This window comes from Dendrobates tinctorius, unplaced genomic scaffold, assembly GCF_039654945.1.
Source record: "Dendrobates tinctorius isolate UK_male_01 unplaced genomic scaffold, ASM3965494v1 ptg000351l, whole genome shotgun sequence".
In the NCBI taxonomy this organism is placed as follows: Eukaryota; Metazoa; Chordata; class Amphibia; order Anura; family Dendrobatidae; genus Dendrobates; species Dendrobates tinctorius.
The window spans coordinates 1,344,116-1,357,869 of record NW_027362017.1 but is presented as its reverse complement, the minus strand read 5'-3'; the positions used below and the strand labels follow the sequence as shown (position 1 = coordinate 1,357,869).

The following is a 13,754-nucleotide window of genomic DNA, read 5'->3' as shown; positions in this document are numbered from 1 at the left end:
TTGGTCATAATCTGGGTAGGCCAGAATTTCATCTCCTGTGAGAGCCATCTTCAGTCGAGTGAAGGACCTCTCTAGCTCCTCATTCCATTCGAATGTAGGACTCTGCTTTATGGCCTTCTTGGGCTGACCCACCAGAAGATTTTGCATAGGAGTGGCTATCTCAGTGAAGCCTTTAATGAACCTTCGGTAGTAGCCTACCAGCCCGAGGAATTGACGTACTTCATGGAGGTTGCTGGGCTTCTGCCAGTCCCGGATGACTGTGACTTTGTCAGGATCCGGTGCCACACCTTCTGCACTCACTACATGACCGAGGTACTGAACCTTGGGCTTCAGGAGGTGGCATTTGGAAAGCTTCACCTTCAGGCCAAAGTTGGACAAGGCTTCAAACACCTCAGCCAGGTGCTTCAGATGGTCTTCATAAGTCTTGGAGAAAACAATGACATCATCAAGGTACAACAGGACTGTCTCGAAGTTCTTGTGTCCAAGACAGCACTCCATCAGTTGTTGGAATGTCCCTGGAGCAGTGCAGAGCCCGAATGGCATGTAGTTGAACTCACAGAGACCCATTGGGGTGATAAACGCTGTTTTCTCCTTGTCTGCCTCTGCCACGGGAACCTGCCAATACCCACTAGTGAGATCTAAGGTGGAAAAATAGTTAGCAGTTTTAAGTGCAGCTAATGACTCCTCAATTCTGGGTAATGGGTAGGCATCCTTATGTGTAATGCTGTTAATTTTTCTGTAATCAACACACATTCTCATGGTAACATCTTTCTTTTTCACAGAGACTATTGGGGCTGCCCAAGGGCTACAACTGTCTCTGATCACCACAGCCTCCTTCATTTCCCGCAACATACTTTTGGCACATTGATATTGTGTTGGGGGTATAGGCCGGTACCTTTCTTTGGTGGGTGGATGATCTCCAGTGGGTATATGGTGTTGAACCCCTTTTGCCTTCCCAAAGGGGGTGTTTACTGAATACTCGCTCATACTCCTGGGTCACTCTGTAAATCCCATTCTTTTGGTATGAAGGGGTGGAGTCAGTCCCCACCTGCAATTGCTGGCACCATTCCTCCAGCTGCTTTACAGAGCCATTGTCCTCCATCTGGTCGGATGAGACCAAGGGCTCTGCTGCCTGTATTGCGTTGTTACTGACAGTAAGCAGCTTAGCAACTGTGGCATACCGAGGTTTTGTGGCCTACTCTTCCCCACAATTCAAGAGGCGTACAGGTACTCTCCCTTTGCGGACATCAACTACCCCTCTGGCTGTCAGGACAGTGGGCCTGCTATCAGAGTACACTGGTTCCACCAATGCCTGGTAAGCTTTTCCTCTGATGCCTATGGCTGCCCGACACCAAATCAACATTTCGCATCTGGGAGGTATCGCAATGGGGAAAGAATCACTCACTCTGACGCTGCCAATTTCTCCGCCAGAGAGTTCTACCTGCTGTCTTTGCATCAGGGCCTTGATCTCCTTCTGCAGGACTCGTTGTTCACTGGAACCAGCAGTCTCAGCTACCTGTTGCAACAAGATAATAACCTCGGAAAGACAATTTTCAATCACATTGGTACCAAGAGTCATCATTGGGTTACATTCTCGTCGATCAATATCTATCTATAACTATCAGACCTTGAGATTTTAACTCTACTCGACCCACTTTAACAGTAATTTCTTTACATCTCACTTGCGGTAAAGACTGACCATTACTGGCAACTACTGTGAGTTCATCACTTGGGCCGCGAGTAAGTTCAGAATCATCCCAATACCATTTGTAAAGGATATAGGGCATAGTTGTGACCTGGGAGCCAGTGTCCAGCAAAGCGTTCATTGGGATACCGTCAATCACCACTGGGAGGACTGGTCTCCCTCCAACATACTTGGCTCGCCAGTTCTTTGGGCCTTGTGGTCCTACTCCTGGGGGTTGGCCCTCTGCCCCAGGGGTTGCTCATTTAAATAACAGAATCTTGTAAGGTGGCTTGCCTTGTGGCAGTGACGACAGATGGGACGTCCGTCCTGGTCATAGCGACCGTTGTTCCTACCTCGGAGTGGCGGGATCCTCTTTTTCTTTAGCCACGGGACATCCTCTGGACTGGAGGCGAGCTGGATCTTCTCCTTGGAGGATACCTGCAGGGACTGCACGGTTTTAGCAAGTGCAGCCATGCCCTTGGTCAACTCCTGGACCTGAAGACACAGTTCTGTAGATGGATCTTTGTCCAGAGTCTGTGCATCAGCCTCCACAGGGATGGAAGGGAAAGATGTTGCTTCCTGGTGGTATGTAATCGCTGGGCGCCTAGGGGGCGCTGGACGGCTGACATTTAGTTCATGCAGCACCCGGATAGCCCTGTCTTTGAAATCAGCAAAGTCTAGGTCAGGGTTTTGTAGGGCTATGATGCGCAGCTGTGCTCTGTGGGTACTGGATAGGAGTCCCTCAATGAATTGCTCCTTTAACAGTCCGTCTCCATCTTTCACACTGTCTGGACCAATCTGCTTGACGGCCCGTAGCGCCTCCTGCAGGTTAAGAGCATAGTCCCGTATACTGTCCTGCGCTTTCTGCTTACACCCAAAGAATCTCATCTTGATTTCAGCGGCAGTGCGGGTGTCAAAGGTGCTCCTTAGCTTAGCCAGGATCTTTTTAACAGTCTCCTTATCAGTGTCCTGCCAGGCTTTTACCTCTCTCTGTGCTGAACCTGTTAGCTGCCCAATAAGGATGTTCACCTTCTGGCTTTCAGACAGAGGATACACTTCAAAAAAACTGCACAGTCTCTCTTTGAAGTCACTCAGGGTATGTGACTCCCCTGAATACCGCGGTAGCCATGCTGCTCACGGTATGTAAGGCATAGACAGCGGCATTATGTGGACTGCTGCGGTGGGTGCTATTGGAGCCACAGCCTCGTTGGGCCCTGCATCTTGCGGCGCTGAGGGGTTGGCGGGGGCGTCCGCCACTGCATCGGCGCGTGCCTCCGACATTCTCTTCCCCCCCAGTTAACATTAGCCAGGCCCTGGGGTTGAGCAGGCTTACCGGCTGCAGGCCTCAGCTCCTCACTTCTCGCGCAGTGTCCTCTTCCCGCGCGGTACTTCACTGTTTCCGCCCACGACAGCCCGCCTCTTTGGTTTCCCACGCGCGCTAAGCAGCGGGGTAATGGCGGCACTTTCACAAACAGTCTATAGCACACAACACAGTCTCTGGCACACAGGACCCGGGGACACCGGGCTCCAAAAATCCTGTTCATGACGCCAAAAATGGGTCGCCCGCCAGGGCAGTGGGGTACTCGGTACCGGGCCGGTCTCTCAGAGGGGATTGTCACAGCAGTGGTGACCCGGTCCGTGGCCCTGGGCGCCCATGTAAAAGGGGTTGAGTGATGGAAATAAAGTTTATGAGTGGATGATTCGTGACGCCACCTGTGGTGTTCGGCAAGGGAGGTGTTAAGCCGACGCCTCAGACAGATCCTCTGGGACAGATGGTGTAGTGCAGCAATGATGTTGTAGCCCTCCACAGGCAGGGCTGTAGTCCCAGGGCAGTGAGGATAGGTGTTTAGGAAGAGGGTGCAGTGTATGTCACAGAGATGTAGCAGTGCTGGAGAGTTTGCAGGAAGGAAGCAAGGACACAACAGGGTACAGTTTCTTTACCTTTACTTTGCTTGGCAAATGCAGTCCAGGGTCCCGATTACAGTTGGCACAGGAGCTGATTAGCCTGGAAGCAACTCAGGAATCTCACTATGCAGATGGGTTGTGTACAGGGGTGGATTAAGGGTAGCCAGGGCCCGGGGCAGTTCAGACTCTGTGGGCCCCCCTCGTCACGTGACGGGGGTCACGAATCGTAGAGCCACACTCTACATAGAGAATAATGGGGCCTCCAGCACCGACCTCCACCCGCAGAGCCGCACTCCACATAGAGAATAATGGAGCCTCCAGCACCGACCTCCACCTGCAGAGCCCCACTCCACATAGAGAATAATGGAGCCTCCAGCACCGACCTCCACCCGCAGAGCCCCACTCCATATAGAGAATGGAGCCTCCAGCACCGACCTCCACCCGCAGAGCCCCACTCCACATAGAGAATAATGGAGCCTCCAGCACCGACCTCCACCTGCAGAGCCGCACTCCACATAGAGAATAATGGAGCCTCCAGCACCGACCTCCACCCGCACTCCACATAGAGAATAATGGAGCCTCCAGCACCGACCTCCACCCGCAGAGCCCCACTCCATATAGAGAATGGAGCCTCCAGCACCGACCTCCACCCGCAGAGCCCCACTCCACATAGAGAATAATGGAGCCTCCAGCACCGACCTCCACCCGCAGAGCCGCACTCCACATAGAGAATAATGGAGCCTCCAGCACCGACCTCCACCCGCAGAGCCGCACTCCACATAGAGAATAATGGAGCCTCCAGCTCCGACCTCCACCTGCAGAGCCGCACTCCACATAGAGAATAATGGAGCCTCCGGCACCGACCTCCACCCGCAGAGCCGCACTCCACATAGAGAATAATGGGGCCTCCAGCACCGACCTCCACCCGCAGAGCCGCACTCCACATAGAGAATAATGGGGCCTCCAGCACCGACCTCCACCCGCAGAGCCGCACTCCACATAGAGAATAATGGAGCCTCCAGCACCGACCTCCACCTGCAGAGCCGCACTCCACATAGAGAATAATGGGGCCTCCAGCACCGACCTCCACCCGCAGAGCCGCACTCCACATAGAGAATAATGGGGCCTCCAGCACCGACCTCCACCCGCAGAGCCGCACTCCACATAGAGAATAATGGAGCCTCCAGCACCGACCTCCACCCGCACTCCACATAGAGAATAATGGAGCCTCCAGCACCGACCTCCACCCGCAGAGCCGCACTCCACATAGAGAATAATGGGGCCTCCAGCACCGACCTCCACCCGCACTCCACATAGAGAATAATGGAGCCTCCAGCACCGACCTCCACCCGCAGAGCCGGCCTCCAGCACCGACCTCCACCCGCAGAGCCGCACTCCACATACATGGCTGCTCTCAGTGCTCTGTGCTGTGCGCACAGGACCTGTGATGAGGTCACAGGAGGGGAGGAGACAGGGGTCACATGATCGGGGGCCCTGACACCTTACCTCCTGTGATCTCATCACAAGCCTTTGCACGCTACCAGCAGCATCAGCGTTCACGCTACTTGTAGATGCTGCTGGTAGCAGAGCACATAATGCCGCCCCCATGGTCACTCACTTTTAGGTGGGGAGAAGATGGAGTGCCATTGCAGCAGCCAGCAGGAATGTGGTGGGGGCCCCCTTAGAAGCTCTTGTGGTGGGGGCCCCGGGGCTGAAGCCCCGCCTGCCCTGCCTATAATCCGGCCCTGCGCGGTGGTGGATTATAATGGGGCAATTTACTGGCCTGGGCTGTGGGCCCCTTAACCCCACTGGGCCCGGGGCAACTGCCCAAATTGACCTCATTATAATCCGCCACTGGTTGTGTAGTCTCCTTCCTAGCGCTTACTTGAGGTACATGCAGTACTGCATTACACTGAAGTTCCTCCTTATTGTTCCCTTTTAGATCTACCTCGTATGGCAGACAGCTGTAGCCTTCTACCTCTTCTTTTGGCTCACCCGTTGCTGTTGTGCCTCCGAGTCTTAGATGAGAATAGAGCATTTACAGCTTCCTATTCCTCTGGTTTCTGTTGCAGGACCATCAGTATCCATACAACCTTGGAGACCAGGCTCCAGATCATGCGCTGTCACTAGAAGTGAGCTCTCTACTCTCTGCTCAACTTCCAGCTTCTCCCTTCACGTCTACACTCGTTGCCCTCCTCACACGAACTCTCCTAATTTCCCCTTCCTGGCCCTCAGAGAGAAGCTCTTCCCCTTAGTATTGGTTCAGAGCTCCCTCTGCTGGCCTGGAGTGGGAATTGTGTTGCATGTTATGGTTAACTGCCACAGAGACCCTTCATTGCTTCCAAGCTTGACATCACCCTCCCTGGAGGAAGGCAATGCCAGTGCGGTGACCATACTCCTGGGGGCGCCACACACACACTGAGGGCAGGACGCTGCTAACTCCTTGACGTTTTGTCTCCATTTAGGCCACCAGAAGAAAGGGGAGAGAATTTAGCAATACATTTAACTCTTGGGTGACCTGAGAGGATAGGTGAATGAGCCCAGAATAAGACCTTCCAGTGGAGTGTCTTGGAAACCGGAAAAATTCCCATAGTTGGTGAATTGGAGGAGGAAGAAATTGCAGCAACTATACATACAGGTTCAATTACATGTGAGGGCCAATCATCAGCATCATCAGAGTGACCAAAGTATCTGGATAGGCCATCAGCTCATAAGTTTTTTTCAACAGGGCGATAAGTGGGGATGAAATCAAATTGCGAGAAAAAAAGGGACCATCGAGCTTGGCTGTGATTCGGCCTAAGAGAATATTGAGGATACTCCAGTTTTTTATGGTCAGTATAGATAGTCACCAATATAGATAGCTCCAAGTAGATGTTTCCATGCAACAAGGCCAAATTTTAGGCTAAGAGTTCACGGTCACCAATGGAATGACTTTGCTCCACTGGAGAAAATTTCCTGAAGGAGAATTTACAGGGATGATTTCTTGAGCTAGAAGAATATTGCAAGAGAGCTGCTTCTATACCAATATCTGAGGCATCAACTTCAAGTAAGAATGGGCTGTCTATAGAAAGTAGAAAAACAAGTAAACAGTAGAAAAACAAGACTTGAGTTCTTGAAAGGCATGAACAGTAGATTCTGACCAACTCCAGTAATAAGCACCGTTCTGACTTAGGGCCATCAGAGGGTCAACCATTTGAGAGCAGTTTTTAAAAAACTGGCTGTAATAATTAGCAAAGCCGATATATCATTGGAGAGGCTTGAGTCCGACTGGCTGTGGACAATCCAATGTAACAGAAGTGTTCTCTGGATCCATACAAAGGCCACCAGTAGAGATGATGTAGCCAAGGAATGGCAATTCTTGTCACTTACATAAACATTTCTCCAACTTGGCATAGAGGTGGTTTTGTCGCGGTCTCATTAAAACGGAGTGGAGATGAAGGCGATGAGAGTCCAAGTCTCTGAAGAAGATGTTGTCCAGATAGACGTAGACAAACTGACACAAAACACCATGAAAGAGCTAATTCAAGAATGAAGTGTTGGAACACAGCCAGTGCGTCACACAATCCAAAATGCATCACTAGATATTCATAGTGACGATTGCAGGTGTTGAATGCACCTGGAGGAAGGGAAATTTGCGCAGTCATGTGGCCGATGAGGAGGTAGAATCTCGATTCTCTTCTTGGAGAAGAGATCTGTGAAGTCATGATAGGAAGCAGGCAAGTTGGTGGGAGTTGATGCAGAACAGAGTTTCAAAGGGGGTGACTGGGGAAGAACTTTGAGGCAATTGTGAATACAAGATGGACCTCACTGGATAATCTGGTCAGTGGACCAGTCAATGACCAAAGCATGAAGCCATAGCCACCAAAGCCCCAAAAGCACTGGTGCATCAGAAAGTGGCAAAATTTAAAAGGAAATGTCCTCAACATGTAACGCATTAATCTGAAGAGCTATCTTCTTTGTCCAGAATTGAGTATGACCACTGTGAATTGCAGATCCATTTGCTGATATTAGCTTTAGTTGTGTCTGCAGGGAAACAAAAACAATTTTCAGTCTTTTGGCCAAAGAGAAGTCCACTAAATTCTCTGCTGTTCCAGAATCAATGAATGCTTGCCCTGAGACCACAAGGGAACCAAAGGAAACAGACATAAGCAAGAGTAATTTATCTTTAGTGGAGAACAGAGTTGTTACTAGGTTGATACCTCCCTACTTGTGAAGGGGCTGAAGTTTGCCTTTTTGGCCTTTAATTTGGAACAGTCTGTGCGACAGTGATCCCGTTCAGCAAAATTTAAGCAAAGTCTTTGTGAAAGTCGGCAGGATCATAGAATCATAGCATTCTAGAATGTTAGAGTTGGTGGGACCTCAAGGATCATCGTGTCCAACCCCCTGCTCATTGCACGATTCACTAAACCATCTCAGTCTGTCCGGCCTCTGTGTGAAGACTTCCATTGAAGGAAAACTCTCCACCTCTCTTGGCAGCCTGTTCCACTCACTGATCACCCTCACTGTTAAAAAGTTTTTTCTAATATCTAATCTGTATCTTCTCCCTTTCAGTTTCATTCCATTGCTTCTCGTGTTTCTATGTGCATGTTTCAGCCGGTGACAATCTCTTACAACCTAGTTGCATAGGTTTCGGTGCAGTCAGTCTGGGAGGGAATCTTGAAGCTGCTCTTGGAAGTGAGACATTAGAATTCATCATTTTTTCCCTAGATCGTTGTCTGGAAACATGAGTCCACATGAGTAGTGAGGAAAGCGAAGAAGGCAAATCCCTACCACCAAGTTCATCTTGTATACGACTGGACAGGCCAGCGTAGAAGATGGCCAGGAGAGTGTTATTGTTCCATGTCAATTCAGCAGAAGCAGTATGGAGCTGGATGGCATAATGTCCCACGGGGCTAGTTCCTTGTCTTAGCCACAGTATGGGATCAATGATAACCAAAAAAAGGAAAATTGGGAAACCCAAATAGTAGAATATAACAATATTTATTGAACAATTATTTCTTAAAAAACCATTGTAGGGCAGGGGAATAATTCAAGTGCAGAGTGGCTGTGGAGTCGGTAAGCCACAGTTGCGACTCCGACTCCAACTCCGACTCCTGGATTTTATCAGGCTCCGACTCCGACTCCGGCTCCGACTCCGACTCCGACTCCTTCATAAATGGCCAATTCATAACAACAAATTTACTGTTGTAAAATATTAAACATCGTGCTTATTCAGTTTCTCACCATCATATAAGTAATCAGACCACTTAGAGCAAAAACTACATTTATTAGAATACAATGAAACCAATTGACCTGGTTAGCAATACCACAAAGAAACGCAGGAAATTAAAAAAGAATTATATAGAGTTCCTAATATCAACGTTTAAAAGTGGATGCTCATGGATGAATGGTAGACCATTCGAGGGAAACTGCATACCGAATCACAAAGAAAAACCCGAATTTAATGGTCAATAATACAAATATAATAAAAAAATATATTTTTAAAAAATATAAGAAAAATAGAAACAATAATAATGTTTAAAATACCTTTATTATATAATAGTGGTACATAAATATAAGAAAGCAGTGTGTGTTCAAATCAATTAAAATATATACCAATATAGGTTGAATAAACATACACAGCGGTCCACATATATAAGATAATATAATTTACACCTTTTCAAAAATAATTGTCCAATAAAAAAGTGACCAAAAATATATCAAGCGCCAAAACAATTATGTAGGCTTACACAAAGTGTCAATATAATCGATGAAAAACTGCAAAGGTGCAATATCAGCCATCTCATAGTGAAGTGTTCATCCAAATAAAACAAATTAAAGTGCAAAGTGCATGAAAAGGGGGAACAAAAGTGCAAAAGGACAATTAAGGGTGTATACCTTTAAGGACTGCCGGTGAGCGAGCAACACAGCCCCGACGCGCGTTTCGGAATGAATCCTTCATCAGCCCCTGACGAAGGATTCATTCCGAAACGCGCGTCGGAGCTGTGTTGTTCGCTCACCGGCGGTCCTTAAAGGTATACACCCTTAATTGTCCTTTTGCACTTTTGTTCCCCCTTTTCATGCACTTTGCACTTTAATTTGTTTTATTTGGATGAACACTTCACTATGAGATGGCTGATATTGCACCTTTGCAGTTTTTCATCGATTATATTGACACTTTGTGTAAGCCTACATAATTGTTTTGGCGCTTGATATATTTTTGGTCACTTTTTTATTGGACAATTATTTTTGAAAAGGTGTAAATTATATTATCTTATATATGTGGACCGCTGTGTATGTTTATTCAACCTATATTGGTATATATTTTAATTGATTTGAGCACACACTGCTTTCTTATATTTATGTACTACTATTATATAATAAAGGTATTTTAAACATTATCATTGTTTCTATTTTTCTTATATTTTTTAAAAATATATTTTTTTATTATATTTGTATTATTGACCATTAAATTCGGGTTTTTCTTTGTGATTCGGTATTTATTAGAATACAATTAGAATGTAGCAAATAACTTTTATAAACTGTAAGTAAATATGCAATAAACACTTTTATGCAGTTAATAAGAAGAAATCTATAAATTTGTCCTCAGAAAAAGTATTGCCTCTGTCAGATCCTCCTTCATGGATGCCCTCAAATCTGATCTAATTATTTTGAGAGCGGAGAACAACCTCTCTACACTAACTTGTGTTGGTGGCAAAGCAGTAACCACTCGGGCAACATCTCTGACAATATCAGGATACAGAGGAATCGCTTGTTGCACTGTTATTTTTGATGAACGGTCAAATTTCTCAATTTCTTTTAGTGCACATGAAAAATTCTGCTGAAATGTACTGGCTGTGTTCCTTGATGGGGATGACTCTTCTATGCGGGAACGCTGTGCACGGTCCTTGTGATCCAAATATTTTTTTAAATTAAATTCTTCAGTTGATGATGAGGGTGAAGATGTGGCAGGTCGACCAAATTCTTCTTGTTCCTCCTGACTGTTCTGCAACCCTTTCATCCTTACTGCTATTTCAAACAGAGCTTCTTTTCCTTTACTTAGCTGTTGATCATCTAGAAGAATCCGATGCATTGGGTCTACATAAACAGCTGCCAAAAGAATGTTATTTTGTAATAGTAGCTCCTCTCTCCGTTTCATTGATGTAGCAATGCCACTTGCAATTAACCCTCCTCTTTGGGACAGGCGAAACATCAGGTTCTTTCACTCCTTTAAGAAAATACCTGGAGTTAAGTCATCTGCTTGTAATTTTTTAGTCACTGTAAATGGGTGCTCTAGCAATTTTTCCAGCTCAGTCACCTGATTCCACTGACTTTCATTTAGCGTCAGTTGAGGGTTAGCCATGTCTACAAGAAAGGTTTTCAGTTCAACCAAGCGCTGAATCATTAAGTACTGCCCCATCGTGTGGCTTGATCAATAATTGCCCCTTTTCCAGCACGTCTCTTCAAAATTGAGTCAACTTTAGGGGTTCTGGCAACAGTAGCCAATTTTCTCACCTTGCCAATCAGTGCAGCAGCATGTCCTTCTTGCAGACTGTCTCTTATAGCCAGCTGTAGCGTATCCACAACACAGCGCATGTGATGAATGAAAGAACATATTGACACAGTTTCAACAAGATCATCTAAACTATCATGTTGCTGTTCATCTGAAGCAACTTCAGTTTGCTCCTCAGTTACAATACTGTGTTCCTCTATTTCAAACATTTCTGTGTCTGTGGACCCAGAATGTTCTTCTAGCTGCTGGTCACCATCATTACTCTCATTCATTAGCTTAATAGTACTTATCATATTTGAAGCATTGTCAGTTACGACAGAAAGAACTTGCTCTTTTTTAAGTTCATAGTGATGAGCTTTGGTGTCTTTTACTGCCAATGTCTTGGTAACTATTTCATTTTTGTCACAAACAAATCGGACATTGATGGCAAAATAGTTCACTCTGTGACGTGTGCAGGCATCCATTTTAAGAAACAGAAAGCGTCCCTTGAGAGTTTTTTTAAGTTCTTCCTTTTGCTTAAAAGCTTCTTCGATTACTAATTTTCTAATACTCTCTCTCTCCAGAGAAACACCAAGCTTGCGGGCCATTTCCCCATTCAGACACATAAAAGCTGGTCGTGAAAATAATGAAATAGGCACACTATCCTTTACAACAAGCTCTATGATCTGTTTTTTAAATGTATCTACTGTCATTGTCACAGTAACTTTGTCACTGACAAAATATCTTGCAACTGATGGCTGCAAAGTTCTCTGCTCCTTTGTTTGGCTGGAAGAGCTGGGCACTGGTTCATTGGTTTGGATGCAGTCTTTCTCATCCACTGCTTTCAGTACTTCTGGATGAAAGCGCTGTAAATGTCTCTTTAGATTAGAAGCTCTGGTAGGAGCATTTTCATCTTTGCCTGAATATGCACTCATCTTGGCTTCACAGCATTTGTTTTCGTCTGGATCATTTGTCATACACTGACAGACATAATGTTTTCTATCTTGAGTGATGGTGAAATGTTCAAATACAGCTGATTTAATGTGATGCTTCTTTGACATTCTCAGGTTTTTAATTCTGCATTCACAATCCAAATGACAATTGTTTTTCCTAAAAACAATTGTACAAAATTATTGCCAGGTCGTACAACTGATATAGTGGTCAGTAATACTGTTATTATTCCTCATGTACTCACAGTTAACTGATGCAAAGTTTGTTGAAAGGATAATACTTCTTACAGTCTTCCTCTTCTGAGTAGCAGGCAGCTGTGAGATGCTTGGAAGACGCACACCTAGTATGATCTAGTCTAGAGGAGGAGCTTTACTACTAAGAATTTGCAACACATTTTCACTTTCAGTTTCATACATTGTAAGTAGGGGGTTGGGGCAGCATGAGGTTAACCAAGTATAAGATTAGATAAGGGCAGTGGAGAACAGTGACACACAAGAAGTAAGAAATGTCTCTATCTCCAGCAGAACTGCTTATCACTGTTGTTCATAGTTTGATAGAACATATATATTTGAGTAACATTTATAAAATTCATATGAAAGTTCAATTATGAAATATTAATACATTTTTTTTAAAGCTGGAGTCGGAGTCGGTACATTTCTACCGACTCCGACTCCGACTCCAACCAAAACTAACTCCGACTCCACGACTCCGACTCCGACTCCACAGCCCTAAACTCAACTCAAACCCAGTTACTCTGGAAAATACCGGTATATCCACAGAAACTATACTGAGATATGAAATGACAAGGTGGTGTTTAAGGAGATGTAACACTGAAGGTATATAAACATCAGGGTAAATCAAAGTTGCAGTATGAACCCACAGTGGTACAGCTCAATGAATGGTGAATTAAATGGCACTGGCCAATGGCCTGTATTATCATAGAGTATGATATCTGCAAAGTCCACCATCATCTTCTACAATTCACAAGTATCTTAGGTTTGGAAACTCAGTATTATCTTGAAACTACAACCAGCTGTTTTAACAACTGGAAAAAAGACAGTACCGGATTAAGGTTGGTAGATGCCACCACTTGGACCCCAATCCACCTGACCTGCAGAAGTTCTGGATGCACATTTATGTGCCCATTTGTATTGAAGTCTAAAGGAGTTAAGCCAGTGATTCTCCATCATCACTTGATAGGAGAGTCTACACATCAGACTCTCACCATCAACGGAAACCTCCAAGAAGAACCTGAAGACCCACCTGTTCCGACAAGCCTACAGCCTGCAATGATCCTCGGTCTGCTGAACCACCGCACGACCTGCTCTGCCCTCTCCTACTGTATCCTCACCCATCCCTGTAGACTGTGAGCCCTCGCGGGCAGGGTCCCCTCTCCTTATGTACTTGTGTGTCCCTTGTCTTACACTTGTATATTACTCTTGTATATATTACACTTGTCTATATTTCCCCTTTTCACATGTAAAGCGCCATGGAATAAATGGCGCTATATAAATGCATAATAATAATAGGATAATTGAGTAGTACAGAAGGGGCCTTACTAAATATTTGGCCCTGGATGACGATAATAAAGTGTAGAATTAGGAGTGGGATATTTTTCTGTGGTCCTTTATTTCTTTAACTGGGGCTACTGACTGTCAGCTTGCTATTTTTGTGGCTCCCATGGGGCAGTTATATGTCTACCTCGGCACAACAGTTTTGATGAAAACCAGAGTAGAAGAGGCA

The 13,754-nt window shown here is 45.8% G+C and overlaps 1 protein-coding gene across 1 annotated transcript in view; it reads left to right on the top strand.

Moving 5' to 3' along the window:
• The window catches only part of LOC141075413 (complement C3-like), a 110,501-nt gene that overhangs the window by 38,351 nt on the left and 58,396 nt on the right, over positions 1 to 13,754 (top strand). The window lies entirely within an intron of this gene.